Below are 14,785 nucleotides of genomic sequence, written 5' to 3'. Positions count from 1 at the left end.
TGTTTGTCCACATCCCGACCCCACCCCCAGCCCAGAAAACCACAGTGAAAAACTTCTCAAAACCGAACTTCTCACTTCTCAAAACTGAAGTGGAATCCTTCAAGGCCCCAGGGCCAGTGGAAACTCTGGCCCAAACTGCAGAATCCTATATAAACGCATTCTACGGACATCTCCAGGAATGCATGGATCATGCTATCCCAAACAAAACCAAGACCCAATCATCCAAAGGCAGGTGTCCAGTCTGGTGAACCCCTGCTATAAATAAACTGTACAACAGAAGGAGGAAGCTACTACATGATAGAGCAAAATCCCTAATAGGGAAGGCATCTCTGATCAGTACTAGCAAAAAATTACGATCCCTCATAAAATCCTCCAAGGCCAGCTTCGAGAGAAAAATTGTACAGGACACCAAAGACAATCATAAGGCTTTTTTCAGTTATGTTAGAAACCTGGGATGCAAATCCCAGACTTGTTCTGAGATGATTCTAAATGACAAAAAATACACTGAACCCACAGACATCGCCAATATCCTGGCAGACAGGTTCAGTGCAAACTTCTCCCTCCCCCAAAAGAGCAAGTATCTATCCCAGCAGGGGGCTGCCTCCCAAACATCTCTGATGCTCAGGTGAAGGCTGCCCTCTCCAAAGCAAAAAACTCTGCTTCCATGGGACCAGATGGCGCCCCAGGTTGCGTCCTACATGAACTCCAAGAAGAACTAATCCCTCAAATAAAACAGCTATGCAATCTCAGCCTCACTACAGGATATGTGCCCACAGAATGGCGTACAGCAACAGTGGTCCCACTCCACAAAGGAGGAGCCTCTACGGACCCTGGAAACTATCGACCCATAAGCCTGACTAGCTTAGTCTGCAAGGCTATGGAGAGGATCATCATGGAGCTCATAAAAAAAGACATTGGGAACGTACAGACACTAGATCCTACCCAGTTTGGCTTTGTCAAGGGCAGATCCTGCCTTTTGAACCTGGTTGACTTCTTCAAAACAGTCACCAAAGCCATAGATGAAGGGAAGGTAGTCCACACAGCCTATCTGGACCTTGCAAAGGCATTTGACACAATACCCCACTCGGGCGTCATAGATAAGCTATCCAGCTTAAATATAAACCCCTATGTCACAAGATGGGTCACAAACTGGCTCAAAGACAGAACCCACAGAGTGAGAGTTGCTGGAGCCATGTCAGACTCGAAACCGGTCACAAGTGGCGTCCCACAGGGTTCTGTCCTGGGACCACTCTTGTTCGGTATATACTTTTCAGAGGTACAGGCAAATGTGGGAGTACTATGGCTCACCAAGTTCGCAGACGACTGCAAACTGGGCGTCATAATCAACTCTCCAGCTGACACAAACATCCTTCAAAAAGGTCTCACAGAGACAGATAACTGGTGCCAGTGCCATGGTTTAAAGCTAAATGCCAAAAAATGTATAGTCATACCCTTTGGCAAAAACAATGTGCCCACAAATTACCACATAGGTGGAAACCCATTAAGTACAGAGAAAGTTATTAGGGACCTGGGGACCCAAGCTGATAGCAATCTCTCCTTTGAAAACCACATTGCCAAAGTGGTTAGAAAGACCTTCTATATAGCCCACCTCATCACGAAATGTTTCACATCTAGATCAAGAGAGGTAATCATGCCCTTTTATTCATCTCTCATCAGGCCCATCATAGAATACAATGCCCCTTTTGGTATGTACCTTACCTGACACCTGCAGCAATTAGAAAGACCCCAAAAGTATCTCACCAAGAGGATCAAGAGTCTCAAACAGATGCCATATGCTTCTCGGTTAAAAAAACTCCAGCTCTACTCTACTTCAAGGCGATCTATGCCTGACATACAAAGCTATGTCAAATCCAGAATTAATGGACATGCTCCACCTCAGTAAATCTAAATCCTTTAGAGCCACACACTCGAGGGACTTGAACCTCAGCACAGAAATAAATAGAACTTGCTGGAGGGACAGGTTCATAACCCAGAGGCTCCCTTTGCTCTGGAATTGAATTCCAGTTCATGTGAGGCAGAGCACCTCACTGAATCTCTTCAAGAAGAATCTCGATAGGTGGATGGGGATCATAGGTTTGTCCCAGGGATTACTCCTGTGTCACTATTAGACAGAGGCACAGTAAACTAAACCTTAAAAAGGGCACAGTATACTCAAATCAAGGGGTGGCGTAAGCCATACAGAATCAGGCTAGGCTTATAATTGCCTCAGGGCAGATAGCCTAGTATGAACCTATGAGCCTATGAACCTATTAACTAACAGTGCTCTCTCTCTCAGTGTTGCCACATATTAAAATAGAATATCTGGAAGGCTTTATCTGAATATTTAATGTGTGTCATAAGAACATTAGTGGATCATACTGATGGTTAGTGGTGACCTCCAGTTTCAATATCAGTGTTGGCATTTGGGATCTTATAGCTGTAGACCAGTTGTTATTAATTGAGTGGTCACTGGTGTTACTCTAGAAAAACAGCAGTTTTGAAATGGTGGCGTATAACTTGCAGTGTTATAAATTAAATCCAGTTTGTAGGACTAGATACACACACACACACACACACACACACACACACACACACACACACACACACACACACACATACACACACAAACATTCACACACACACACACACACACACACACACACACACACACACAAACAATAATTTGCATATTTGAGGCACCATGAGAGTAGACAAGGTATTTTTTATCTCTGAAAATTGTAGGAAGGAGCTTGCTATTGGAGTGACTTCAAAGCAGCATGGTCACACCAAATCTGGAGTAGACAAAGCAGAATACCAACATAGCCAAGCACCTGGCATACTGAATTCTAAGCTTATTAAATGATGAAAGTTTAAACTGCTAAGATAATATGATGGTTCCATTGGCATAGCAGCAACTTTGGCTTACTCCAAACTCTTCTCCAAAGATGTAGTCTATAGAGCAGTATTTATACTTTGTCTTCCTTGATGTTTATTTACATTATTTTATTCCTGCTTTAAAGTAATTCAGCTGTATCACATAATGAGGAGCATGCACTAAAACCTTTTGAACACAAGTTACAGGGGATCTCTGCAGCATAATCACTGCCTTGCTATGAATCATGCATCCAGCACAGATATTAGTGTAGATATCAGTGCAAAAGCAAACAGAATGAACACACTAGTAAACGTCTGAACAATCCATTGCATTCCATGTAACCTGCATTAAAAAGGGACAACAAATAAATAAGCCTGGATGATTAATTATTACTACTTTCCTCCTGACATCTTCAAAGACAGAAAAAGAGCAAAAAGAGAGATAAATATGTAAAGGATCAGCACCATCTTATGAATTTAGTTTTAATTTAATGTATTTATTAAAGTCTTTTCAATCGATGACCTTCAATATGTGCTGCAGTTGGATGAAGAGATGGCAGATACATTATGGTGGTTATGGTTCTTATAAGTGAAATGGAACATATCTGGATTCACCCTGACAGCACTTTTTTCACTACTATGCAAGACCTTAAACAGCAACAACCAGATTAATTATGTGACTTATGACCATATGCATTGCTTTTTGTCAGTGCACAATCTGTGCCAGAGGTTAAAATATAACTTTCTATACCATGATCTCATTATCCTACTATGCAGTTACGTTCTGCCCCTTTTCATAACCTCATCCTCACGTCTGGAGCTGGTGCAAAGCATGTTTAGTGGCAGATTCCCTTTTATACATGTTTCAGGATTCATTGAATACCTGAACTAATAAAACTCCAAAAGTGGAAAGTGTTATTATTTTCATATATTGTACATATTCATAGTTTCTGAGTATACGTTGGGGGTCATTAATAATAATTTGTTTGCAAAGCACTGAACAATGAATTTTCTGCTACACCATTTTCTTTAAATCAGCATATTATGAAACAGTCACCTTGACCATTATGGGAGATAGAGGGATTATGAATTTATTTGAAGTTGTATAGACCAGCAAATCTGAATTTTGTTAAAGATTGTTACATAAATAAAAAGTATTGCCAAAGTGAAGGGCCTATCCAGTGAGATTTATGCATGAACATGCTCTCCACATTTGCATCATACAGTTTTGTCTGTACAGGTACATGATAATAATGTGTTTCCTTTATTATGTATCTTGATGATAACTTAACTAATTGCCAAGCAACACACACACTGAATCTTAATGTGAGTACTGATTGTACATTGAGCTAGAGAGGTATAAAAAATTTGTGAGTGTGTGTGTGTGTGTGTGTGTGTGTGTGTGTGTGTGTGTGTGTGTGTGTGTGTATGTGAGCAAGCATGCATGTGCATGAATGTTTATGTGTGTGTGTATGTAGGGTCTGTCTCAGTGTGCGTGTGTGTGTGTGTGTGTGTGTGTGTGTGTGTGTGTGTGTGTGTGTGTGTGTGTGTGTGTGTGTGTGTGTGTGTGCGTGTGTGTATTTGGCTGTAGGTGCCTGTGCAATAGCACTGAATGGATCAGTAGCGAAACACAATGGTAGCTACTTTTAATTTTATGGGATTCAATTCAGAGACAAGCAAATGAGCTGCTACTGAACGTTTGTTCAACAATGCTCTTTCATGTCTCTAGTTTGCATTTTACCACTTTAATGCTATAAGAGCTTCTCAGTGAAGCCCTAATAGTGCTATGGTGATATTTTCAACAAATTCTGCCCATTTCTTCACAAGTGCCATCAAAAGCACTATAACACATTTAAAACTAAATGCGCCTGATTTGACAAAAAAATAAAAAGAGAAAACAACAAGCAGTATTTTGGTCTTAATACATTTTCCGACGAGTATTATCAGAGGTACTAGCAAGCATAGAACTAGTTTTACATGCTTCAAAGAAATGAAAATGGGGATACAGCACAGGTCATTTTAATTGTAATGAAACGTAAATTACATTATTTTCACAAGCAGTTGCAGACATTCTAGAAAAATAATGTAAACTGATTTTGCTTAAACTAAGCTGAAAAATACTTGCTTTGCAATTTATAATAATGAGGAAGCAAAACACAACATTTTAATTGGGGGAAGCAATATACAGCATTTAATTATTGTTTTAAAACTGAATTGCTTTCTCAATTGCTGTTAGATAGAAGTTACAACATCAAATGAAAATTATTTTACATGCTTGAAAAAGTTGATCACAAGGAAGTAACTTTCAGAATGTTGCTGCTTTTCAGGCGCTATAAATTACATTTATTTCTAAAGTACTGTCACAAGCACTAAAAACAAATGAAACTTATTTTACTTGATTAAAAAAGACAATCATAAGGAATAACATTCAACAAGTCACTTCTATTAGTTACTGTACTATGAGAAATCTAGCAAAGAAATGAAACCGATATAAGCTGACATATTTTACATTGCAGATTATGCTCACGGATAGCCATTTTAAACCACATTGTTCTTAGAAGATATTTTGAAAATTAGACTGTTTTTTTCTCAATCACGGTTATAAATAACATTTAACAATTGCCACAGACTCTAGGATTAAGTAGCATTCTCTGATTAAAAATGGCCCCTTTGCTAGCACTATCATAATTACCAACCAAAACTAAGCCTATGTGATTCATTAAAAGAATACATGATCTTGGTGGGGGTGGGCTACATACAGAATTGTGCACTGACAAAAATATAAATTGCAGTGTTTTCACCAGCAATGTCAGGATTTTTTTTTTTTGTGCTTTAGGAAAAACATCTTAATGCCAACCATCAGCACTTCTGGGTAATTACTCTAAAATAATAGGAATTCAGTGTTGATCACATGCCGATATCACAGTTCTGGTACAGTTACTCTAGATCATATCTAATGGGTGCTTGCAAACATTATTCTAACAAAGGTCTGACTGTCACTCAGTGCTGTTCAATTTTTCCTATGTTGCAGAATGACTGGGAAAAGACCTGTAGTGCTGATCTCTGTAGAATATGTATGAGATTATTTGTTATTAGTTCAGTCATGCCCATGAGAGCTGAAAATGTAGTTATTTGGATAAGAATACCTGCAAACAACATTAAAGCTGGGTGGTAGACAGGTGACAACATGCTTCCGTATCTGCTTTCACAAATATTTTACACCAGTCACCCATTCTGATGAATATATATTATGTTTTAATCTAAAAGTGAATTGTAATGCAATGGGACATTTTAATACTACTAATTAACTATTGAAACATGCTGACACAGGTTGGCAGTGTTCTCTCAGGAAAATAAGACAGACAGATAGATAGATACACTGACAGATAGACAGACAGATGGATGGATAAATTAACTGAATAAATAAACAAGGCAGTTCACTACAATGTCCCAAATGGATGATGTAGAGAATTTATATTCACGTTGCAAAAGTTGCACATTATTCATATGCTGAAAAACAGAGTGAATGCCTAGTAGTTATTTATATAGTCAAGTAGCACTATTTTGTAATGACCTAAAAAGCCAATAAAATGAGTATGCAAATGAGCACATAACAGTATGTGCTTAACCACCCAGCAGGAATCTTCCATGTAGTGGAGAAGCTGTGCATGCAAGTCTGTCTCACTATTAGAAGAGCATTATCCACCTTACCGTTTGAGTGCACTTCTTGCTTCTTTGCTAATATCATTTCCACTATCAGATATGTTCTTCTGCCACCTGACCTCATGTGTATTGCAGTTATTTGCCTCAGTGTTTTCTTTATCCATAACCTGGATTGTGTTTTATATTTCCAGCTATGGTAATTTCTCTACTGTTATCTTAAGTATGCGAGTGACAACCTGAGACTGGATCTTTCATATTCTGGTTTCATCATTGAGAGAACGAGTATTTTTGTAAGCATTGAAAAAGGCCATTGTTACCCCTAATCTCAAGAAACCATGCCTGTGTCCTAAAATCTTGGGCATCTACTGTATAACATCTAATCTTCGCTTTTTGGAGAAAGTTATTAGAAGGTCATCTATAAGCAACTTGAGATACCTTGTAATTGGTAAGCTCATGGGGCAATGCAGCAATTGCCTCATGTACACAGACAACCCTCTCCTCCTACAACCCAACACTACAACACGTGAGAGATGCACTTACAGAGCCAAAATGGAAGCAAAGCTCTCTCCACCCAAGATTGTGCTAGACAGTCAAGAGGAGAAGGTTAACACCCACACTACACCTCAAGCAACACATAGCCCTTCTAAACCCACACCACCAACACCCACATATAGCAACACTAAATCCACATATGCAGAGGCCCTTAATTGTAACCTGCCCAAGCAACAAGGACCTCTGAAGCTGAAACGCAAACAAACACCAATCACAACCAAAGTGTCACATAGCTCACAACACCAGTGTGCCACCCAGCAACAGCCCCTAAGGCAAGACAACGTACCTTACACTTTAGTCATAGGTGACTCTATAGTCCGGCACACTGCTGTACCACTCACCAGGTTAAACAAGGAGAAAATTACAGTCAGCTGCCTGTCGGTTGCCAGGATCCGCCACATAATGCATGCACTCAAGTCACTTCACAACAAGTACAAATATGACTCTGTCATTTTCCATGTTAGAGTGAATGACTTGAGATGTACCTCCCTGGACTACATGAAAAGAGATGTGGAAGAGCTCTTGGGTCATGTGGCCCAGGCAGGCATGACCCTAGCCCTGAGTAGCATCCTGCCTTCACCCAGAATTATACCACAATATAAGGACAAAATGATTGACTTCCACAATTAGCTAAGCTTCTGGTGTCATTCAAAGGGGATCCAGTATCTGTCTGCCTGGGATGACATGATTGACAGACCACGATGCTTTGCAAGAGATGGTCTGCACCTGTCGCCCCTGGGATTCAGGTTACTAGCTAAGGCTCTTGCCACCTCTATAGTGCCTTTTTTTAGGCAAAGTACAAATGACAAAACCACCACCGTAACAGGTACAAGCATGCAAAATCTGAAGGTAATGCTACTCAATGCTAGAAGTCTAAACCTCAAAATGCACTTTCTCAGGGTACTCCTAAAAATGGAGAACATTGATATCTGTGCAGTAACTGAGACCTGGTTCAAGAGCACCTCTGCAATACCAGGCTACAACTCTTACCACACTTTTTGGCCACCAAACCAGGACCGAAACACTAAAGGTGGAGGAGTGTCAATATTCATCAAGGATATTCACACCACCAGGCTAGTTGCCCAACACAATGCATCTGAAATTCTCCAGATGCAACTAACACTATGTAAGACTGCAATCCAAATTGTAGCTTGCTACAGATCCCCCACCATGCCCCAAGATTCTCAGTACACCTTTCTAAACATACTGGAAAATATTAAGATAGAACCAAACACCCTAATACTGGGTGATTTTAACTACCCTGCCATTAACTGGGAAAACTACTCATGTACCAACACCTTTGCCCAACAGTTCTTGGAATTCATAAATTCCAACGCCCTGGATCAACTAATCCATAGTCTCACCAGGAGCTCCAATATCCTAGACCTGGTCATTACCAACATGGGAAATTGATGCTCCACACCTATGGTCACCCCCTCGTTAGTCAGGTCTGACCATAAGCTAATCACCCTTAACATCCACATCCCACCCACCACCCCCCAGTAAGGAAACCACCATAAAAAACTTCTCCAAAGCCAACTTCATGCTACTCAAGTCAGAAGTGACAAACTTCATGACACCCATGCAGACAGGAACTGAAAGTTCAACTGCTGAATCCTACACTAAGGCACTGTACGAGCACATCCACTCATGCGTGAATCGTGTCATCCCAAATAGAACCAAGATGCTCTCATCTAAAAAAAGGAAGTCAATCTGATGGTCCCCTGCCATAAACAAACTTTACAACAAAAGGAAGAAACTGTTGCAGAAAAGAGGAAAACCCCAGGATGCAAAAAACTCCCTTACCAGCCTCAGTAAGAAACTGAGATCCCTCATAAAATCCTCCAAAGCTAGTTACGAAAATAAAATTGCCAAAGATTCCAAAGACAACCACAAGGCATTCTATAACTATGTCAAGAATCTAAATGGCATTGCTCAGATCTGCTCTGAGCTAAAACAGAATGGCATTAAATATACTGATCCCAAGGATATTGCTAATATCCTGGCAGATCGATTCAGTGCCAACTTCACCCCCCTCTCACCCCCTAAATGGCCCATCTCAATAACAGAAGATTGTCAAATTCCAGTAATAACGGCCACACAGATTAAAAAAACGCACTCTCCAAAGCTAAAAATACAGCATCCATGGGACCAGATGACATCCCAGGCTGTGTACTACATGAACTACAATATGAACTGGCACCTCACCTAAGTGTCATGTTTAATCATAGCCTTACCTCAGGTTTTGTGGCCACTGAGTGGTGCAGAGCTACAGTTATCCCACTCCACAAGGGGGGATCCACCTTGGATCTCAGAAACTACTGTCTCATCAGTCTGATGAGCCTCATCTGCAAAGCCATGGAGCGTATTATCATGGAACTTATAAACAAAGACATTGGCAACCTTCAAACACTGGACCCCACCCAGTTTGGGTTCGTGAAGGGCCGATCTTGTCTCCCGAACCTGATTGACTTCTTCAAATCAGTCTCCAGAGCCATGGACAAGAGTAAGGTGGTTCACACAGGCTATCTAGACCTTGCCAAGGCCTTTGACACCATCCCCCACTCTGGAACTGTAGATAAACTTACTAAGCTGGGCATTAATCCCTACATTACACAATGGGTCGCTAACTGGCTTACTGATAGAACCCACACTGTAAAAGTAGCCGACTTCAAATCCAGCTCCAGACAAGTGACAAGTGGAGTACCTCAGGGTTCAGTACTGGGACCGCTCTTGTTTGGCATCTACTTCTCTGAAGTACAGGCCAACACTAAGGGACTCTGGCTAACAAAGTTTGCAGATGACTAACTGGGAGCCATTATTGAATCCCCAAATGATGTGGATACTCTACAAAAGGGCCTTACAGAAACAGATGTTTGGTGCCAGAGCCATGGGCTCAAGCTCAATGCCAAGAAATGTACAGTTATCCCCTTTGGGAAAAAACATGTACCCATGAATTACCATATAGGTGGCAGTACACTAAACACCAAAAGTATGATAAGAGACTTAGGGACACAGGTGGACAGTGGTCTCACTTTCGATAACCACATCACCACAACAGTCAGGAAATCCTTCTATGTGGCACACCTCATCACTAAGGGCTTTTCATCCAGAAAAAAGGAGGTCATTTTCCCACTGCACTCATCCCTCATTAGACCCATTATAGAATACAATGCCCCATTTGGTATGTACCTCTCAAGACTTCTGCAACAACTGGAAAGGTTCTCAGAAATATCTCACTAAAAGAATCACAGGCCTAAAGCAGATGCCCTACGCTGACTGCCTTAAAAAACTCCAGCTATACTCTGTCGCATATCATCTACTCAGAGGTGATCTCTGCTTAACATACAAGGCTATGTCAAACCCAGAGCTGTTGGACATGCTACACTTAAAGAAATCCCAAGCCCTCAGAGCCACACGTTCCAGGGATCTAAACCTTGTCACCACAATAAACAAAACATGCTGGAGGGATAGGTTCCTGACCCAGAGACTCACCAGACTCTGGAATAGATTGCCCAGACATGTCAAGCAGAGTGCCTCTTTGGCCCTCTATAAAAGGAACCTTGACGACTGGATGGGAGAAAGGAAATTCACCCCAGGTATCATGTCAGTCACCCTGCTAGACAAGGGTCCAGGGAAGTAAATAGTGTGGGAAGAAATAGCCAGGGAATTGTTATGGTTAGGCTTGTATAGGCCCTAGGGCTGATAGCCTAGTACCAACCTATGAACCTATTGACCTGTTTCATTCAAGTTTTGCACTTACTACAGCATGAAGAAAGCTCTTGTGAGATTTGTTAATGATGTTCTGGCTAGAGAACAGTGGTGCAGTTCAGTGCTGGTCCTCCTGGATCTATCACAAGATTTGATGGCATGCTTGCATAATTATTGTTATATTTCTGCTCTGGTCTTAGACTGGTTTATTTTCTATCTCTCTGGCCATTCTCTAAAAGATCTGTTGACTGATCAATTCATCTTCTGTGCACCCTCTGGAATATGGAGTCATACCACAAAGTTCTGTCTTAGGCTTTTTATTGTTTACAGTTTATGTGCTTCCACTAGATTTGTTAAAGTAGAAAATCTTTGTATACAGTAGCTATAATGAAACACAAATTGCAATCTCCTTACCATGAGATGACATGGTGAGTATGTATCCCCTGGTTGGCAATCTAGAAGCAATACATTCTTGGTAAATCCAAACTGGTTAAAAGCTAAAAGCTCTAAAACTGAGGACAAGGTAGTACATGGGATCTTGAGGTATTCTACTCCCCCCTCCCTTACCCAGTGTCATCATGTATGGTGACAAAAAGCTGGCTTAAATTTGTCCATAAAGTCCATAGTTTTTGTGTCATTTTTGACTCTAAACTAAGACCACAGATGACCAAAGCTTTGAGCTATTAATGAGCTGCTTACTGTACCCTAGATACAAGGTTTGATTCCTTCTAACTTCACTTGCCTACTGCTTGACTCTGAACATGCCACTTAACTAAACTGTGTTCCTGGATTACTCTTGAAAATGGATAATTTGCCCAGTGGTCTTACATAGCCAATAAGTAAGTTAAAAATGCATGGCTCTGGGTGTCAGTTGTAATGAAATCTTCATGTTTCTATTTGCAAAACATTTCTAGTAGAATTAGTAGCTCAAGCTGACCTCTCACTCATTTTTCATGCCTTGTCCTCTTTAAGCTTGGACTATTGTAGTGCCCTGTACCTAATTCTTAACACTGATGGTGCAGAAACCTGCCACCAGGTTACTGAGTAGTACAATATGGTACAAGCACAGTAGACTAATTCTCTGCAGTTTGCATTGGCTTCCTGCTTGGTACAAAATTATCTATATAATCTTTGTGTATTTATGTATTTATCCACTCCTGGTCTGTTGATTTGTTGGAGTTTATTTGATGGAGTTGCTCTTCCCCTCCTTACTTAAAGGAGCTGGTGGTGCTGTATTGCTTTATCCAGGTTTTGGGGTTAGCCTTCCAAGGACTACTGGCCATTCCACAGATGTATCTTGAAACCTAAAGATTCCACTTATTTTCTTACCAGGTTTCCCACCTCTAAAAACTACAAGAAAGTTCATATGCTACCATGGTGGCTTTGGAAGTGCCTGTCTCTGGCTGGATTCTGCAGGGTGTTTAAATCCAGCCATTTTGCAATTAATTATGATGGACTGAAATGACTATGTTTGTTTTAGTCTGTTTTGTAATATTTTATCACAAATTCAATTTTTTGCAATTTTTAATTTGTTAATAAGTGTATAATGGATTGTAGTCTTAGTCTGTGTTAATAGCATTTTGAGCTAAAATGTCTAAATACAGTTGAAATAAAGAAGTACAATCTAATGACTGCATAATAACATACAGATGAGGGTAATGGAAAGCAGGTCATGATTCATAGTCAGCAGATCTGAAGTCAAGCAGGTGGTTACATCTGAGTATAAAGGCAAAGAGCACACTGAAAATGTGGCATTCATTGCAAAAGCAAAAAAAGTTCACAGCATTGCCAACTATACTGCAGCATCATCTAGCAATTCAGCTGGCAGTCTCCTGGGAGCAATGAGGACATCTGCCACTGAAAGTATAATGGTAGAAGATAACCACCAAGTAGCTAACAGATTATCAGTAAAAGGACCAGTGTCATTTGGATAAAGACATCATATGGGTGTTGGTAAACCTTTGCATTCCCACAGACCAGAAATAGAGGAATGCAAGGACTTCCCCTACCCGTGTATACCAAGATTTGTATAACTCTTTTTATATTAGCTACAGGAACTTTAAATTGAAAATGGGGCACACTGGGTGCAACTTGGGTATCAGCTTGTAGAATACTCAAGAGGTTCCTTCATGCATTGCTGTCACATGGAGAGAATCACATTTGTTTTCCCAGCATACCAGAAGGAAAGAGCCTTCACCATGCATGGCTTCTATAACATTGTCCACCTCTCCAAAGTGCTAAGAGCCATAGACTGCAACTATATGGCAATAGAGGTGTCACAAAAGGAAATAATGCCATCACAGCTGTCTGGAATTTTGTAAATAGTTATATGTCATTTGTGAATATCAGCAGGATGCAATTGTGTGTGTTACCACTATATTATAACCGTATGTTGTTTGTATATCAATCTGCTAGTACAGAAGTGTGTGTGTAAAGTACTGAGCTTAAGTATGTGTCCATGGTGTACCCTACTGGAAAAGAACAGAAATGTATATAAACTATTGTATCTGTGTAAATGTATATGTTTTAATGGTGGGAACTAGAACATTGACGGTTCACTTGCAAAACTTCAAGAAAATAGTTGAAATTAAATTGTCTTTTAATTGTGCTACAAAAGTTAGTTTCAATGCAGCAAAGAGACAGGACGTCTAGAACTAGGGAGCCTTTTGTATTGTGTTGCGTTTTATTGTTTTATGTATTCTACCAGCTGCAAACATCTGAAGGCTATGTATTTTCACAGGGAGAAGCTAGATGCTGCATCGGTGGCAGTTACTTGTGAGCCTGGGAACTGAAGTTAGGTGACAAAATATAATGTCATGCTGCAAGTATCCCAGCAGCAATATTTAAGAACTATCTGAGAGAGACACGGGGCATTTTGTATTTGACTTTGACTTGACAACATCCAATCACTACCTCTGCACTTGTCTTGCTGTAAGTTAACTAGGGTACAGTCATTTCTCTTAGATTCACTTAGGGGCATAATAAAGATTAGTTTAGATGTTTTCTGTATTTATTTGATATTGTTCTGCAATGTTGTTTTAAATATTTCCTGTGATTTTGAACTCTGATGTCACTGTGAATACATATTTAGTGTTGTCTTGTTCTTTTATTATTTATTATTAAATATAGTTAAACCTTTCAATTGTGGCTGGTCTATTTAGAGATATCTAAGCTGTTAGAGTACTTGCATATCTATTTGCTGACACTGCACTGGCCTTTTCTAATAGCCTAGCTCTTGGTCAAACTGTCATTTGGATTAAAAGTAACATTACACAGTAAGATTGAACACCCTTTGTTAAGGGCCTTAACATTGCTGATAGGTAATGGCTGGTGGCAGTGGAATGCTACCTTACAGTCTGGGCAGAAGGGGGCATAGCTAGTAAACCTCTGCCAGCCTTTTCCAGGTGTATGCATGTGTTTATAAATCAAACCTCAAAGTGTGTGTGTGTGTGTGTGTGTGTGTGTGTGTGTGTGTGTGTGTGTGTGTGTGTGTGTGTGTGTGGGTGTGTCAGCTACTTGGGAAAGGACATGAAGCACTGGTTAGACAGAGAGGGTGCCAGAGGTCTTGGCTTAGCCACTCAGCTGAGATCTCAACCCTATAGCTATACCAGTGGGGAGTCTTACTGGGGATCTGGAGAAAGAGGGAAAACCAGTCCCAGACTGACTGTGGTCTCTCTGTGCTCTTAAGGGAAATTGCACTTTACTCTGTGTGTGTACTTGTCATCCTCCCAGTGTGTACACCCTCCCACTGTTGCCAGTGGTGAGGATTGAGGCTCCTTGATCACTGGGCCAGTGCAGGGGCATAAAAAGAGGTTCCACCTAGTGTCAACAAACAGAGCTAAATCAGCAGGAAAGACTACCACACAGGGCCCCATAACAAATGTGCCTGCATAGCAACACTGGCAGTGGCTCTGACTCTCACATATGGCATACTAGTAATCTATACCACTGCTTCCTGCATGTAGACATCCTGCAGGGCACCTAG

This window comes from Protopterus annectens, chromosome 3.part0, assembly GCF_019279795.1.
Source record: "Protopterus annectens isolate FY-2018-M chromosome 3.part0, PAN1.0, whole genome shotgun sequence".
Classification (NCBI taxonomy): Eukaryota; Metazoa; Chordata; order Ceratodontiformes; family Protopteridae; genus Protopterus; species Protopterus annectens.
Note: the sequence above shows the minus strand (reverse complement) of the source record.